Raw genomic sequence first — 2,984 nt, forward strand, 5'->3', positions numbered from 1 at the left:
ATATACATATATATGTGTATATATACATATACATATATATACATATACATATATATGTGTATATATACACATATATACATATACATATATATATGTATATACATATATATATGTATACACACACACACACACCCCAAAATTTCTTTATTCATTCATCTGATCTTACAAACCATTCCCAGACCACACAAACTAAAGAACAAGGTGACAAGCACTGTAAGATAAGCCCTGCCAAGCATTGCTATAGAGAAAAAGCCATATGGAAACTTGGCCTTGAAGTAGGAGTTCATGAATTAGAGTCCTGGATGTATAAAGCCAAGAAGACACTTCTCGGTCTGTCTGGAAGGTCTGTCTGTCAGTTGGGTTTGGTGGAAATAAATGTGTGTGTGTGTGTGTGTGTGTGTGTGTGTGTATGTGTGTGGGAAGGGGACTGGGGCAGGACTGGGGGTCATGGATGACAGAAGGCCTCATACTGAACAAGGAGAGAATAGTCCTCGGGCTAGATTTTCAGGGCAGGCTAACCTTTGGGGGCTGGTCAGAGAAAGTGTAGGGAGTGAAATCAATCAGAAACACAATATTAGGAGGAGGACACGTTGGTCTCCTGGAGCCAAGGATGAAGTTTCCGATCAGCGCAGGTTTGCTGCTGCATTTCTCTCTTTTCTGAGATGGGAATGACGCTTTTTTTTTCTTCTATAAGAATTGTCGCGATCGCACTGTGTCGAGCCCCGCGTCGAGCTCCGCACTGAATGCGGAGCCTGCTTGGGATTCTCTCTCTCTCTTCCTCTGCCCCTCTGTGTGGTTCACATGCGGTCTATCGATCTCAAAATAAATAAGCATTAGAAAAAAAAATTTTCTTGTAAGAAAGTTTCAAAAGGAATCCAAAGAAAAAACAAAGCTAATTTATTCTCGGATCCTAAAACCTAGTTTAGACCAACCAATAGCCATAGCGGGAGCCTGGAGCGCCCCACAAAGGCCCACTTACTCCAAACACTTGCCCTCCCCCCTTCTTCAAATGGTGCTTTGTCCAGGCGGTGCCCAACTCTTGACTTTCTACCATAATTCTAACGGCTTTATCATTATCAAACAGAAGGTGATACATTTTCAGAGATAAGAGAGGCGGCTTCTCTAGAGAGGAAAAAAAAAAAAAAAAAAGAGAAGCATTGAGGCAATGGTTTGGATGCTTTAAGAGAACAAAAGTCTAATTTTTCTCAATGACCTGAAGGTTTTTCGATGATTGGAAAACTTTAGATTGGAATTATTCAGAATACTGATCCAGGACCTCAGAGTCTCTGGGTAAGGGCTTCCAGAAATGAGGTCTGCTCTTCCAAATGGTCTGGTCTCACATGACTAACTAATCGTAGCAGTGAAGGGCATAGATTTGGAGTCAGGCTGCCTGGGCTCACATTCGTGTTCAGTTCCACTCACTCGCTGGGTAACGGTGGTCCGACTGTTGGGCTTCTCCGTGGCATAGTTTCTTCATCTGCAAAATGGGCATGAGGATAGACTGTCCTAGCCTGAATGTTCCTAGAGGCTGAGTGTGAACAAAGGGGTATCTCTGAGGTGTTTATGTGAGAATGGGACCCCAGACAGCAAGGGGGAGGACAGGGGAAGTATCACAGGGACAGAGGAAGGCCAGTCCAAGGATGTGCGTGTCGGGACAGCCACCGCGGTGGGTGGCAGATTGCTCCAATGCCGGGACTTCATCTGTCTAGCAAAGACACCACGTGTGGCATGTCAACTGTGGTTGGTTAAGCTTACAGCAGTCCCTGGGCACTTGCCAAGCTCATCTGCTTTTTTGCAGGACCCAGAAATGTGGGTTGAGTGAGGATATGGTAGAAACCACTACCCTGCCATCTTTAGTCTACGATGGTGGCACTGATTTTACAGGTCCTCCCTTGGGTGCAGTATTGTTTCTGGTCTCCTGTCTTGTGCATGTGTGTGTGTGTGTGTGTGTGTGTGTGTGTGGTGGGGGGTAGTTTCTGGAGTGTCCACCTGCTTTTTTTTTTTTTTTTTTTTTTTTTTTTTTACCACAGTGGCCCTTATTCCACAGTAAGTAACCAAGGTCTGTCAGTTGCTAAGGTTTTTATAGCCCAGTGACATTTTAGCAATCTCGGGAAATGACCACAGGGTACGGCATTCTCCCAGCGGGAGATGTACTTGGGATGGACTTGGGTCAGATCATCACGGTACAAAGACACCCTAGATGAGATCTTTGCAGATCTTCTGGGAAGAGGAAGGCTGCTTTCCTCTGGCAAGGAGGACATTGCTTCTGCCAGCGCAGAAGACTGCGGTTCAAGACTCCCAGGCTCAGTGGCCCCAAACCAACACCCCTTCCCTGACTTAGCTCCAGGAGACCTGCCCTGGCTGTGCACTCTGTCTCCTCTGTGTTCCTGCACCCCTTAACTTGACCGTGAGTATGGTTCTCAGCAGTCTGCTCGCAGCTTTTTCTCCTGACCTGCTGCCATAAAATGTCTCTTGCTTTGAAGGCTATTTTGAGGTAAGAGCTGCCAAATCCAAGTCTACTATTTTCCTCTCATTTGGGACTTTCTCATATTCATTTTTTTTTATCAACAGACTTAATTTTTTAAGGCAATTTTATGTTTATGGACAAATGGAGCGGAAACTTGGAAACTGCGGAGAGTTCCCATGAACCCCCTCTACCTACCATCCCGCTCATCCCCCACCCCCGACAGGATTTCCTCAATTAGTAATATTTGCATCAGTGTGGCACGATTGTTACGCTTGATGAGCCGATCAACACTGTATCAAAATATCCATCCATCAATAATACCAGTAAAACTATTTAACTACAGTCCCTAGTGTCCATTAGGCTTCACCCTTTGTGTTGTACCTTCTATGGGTTTTGACAAACGCATAATGGCATGTGTTGTTTCTTTTTTTTCAAGATTTCCAAAGCAATGAACAAAACCCCCGCCACCATACTTACAGTCGCCATTGCCCTGCCACGTGCCATGTAAGTGCCAGGC

This window comes from Panthera uncia (genome assembly GCF_023721935.1).
Source record: "Panthera uncia isolate 11264 chromosome A3 unlocalized genomic scaffold, Puncia_PCG_1.0 HiC_scaffold_11, whole genome shotgun sequence".
Classification (NCBI taxonomy): Eukaryota; Metazoa; Chordata; class Mammalia; order Carnivora; family Felidae; genus Panthera; species Panthera uncia.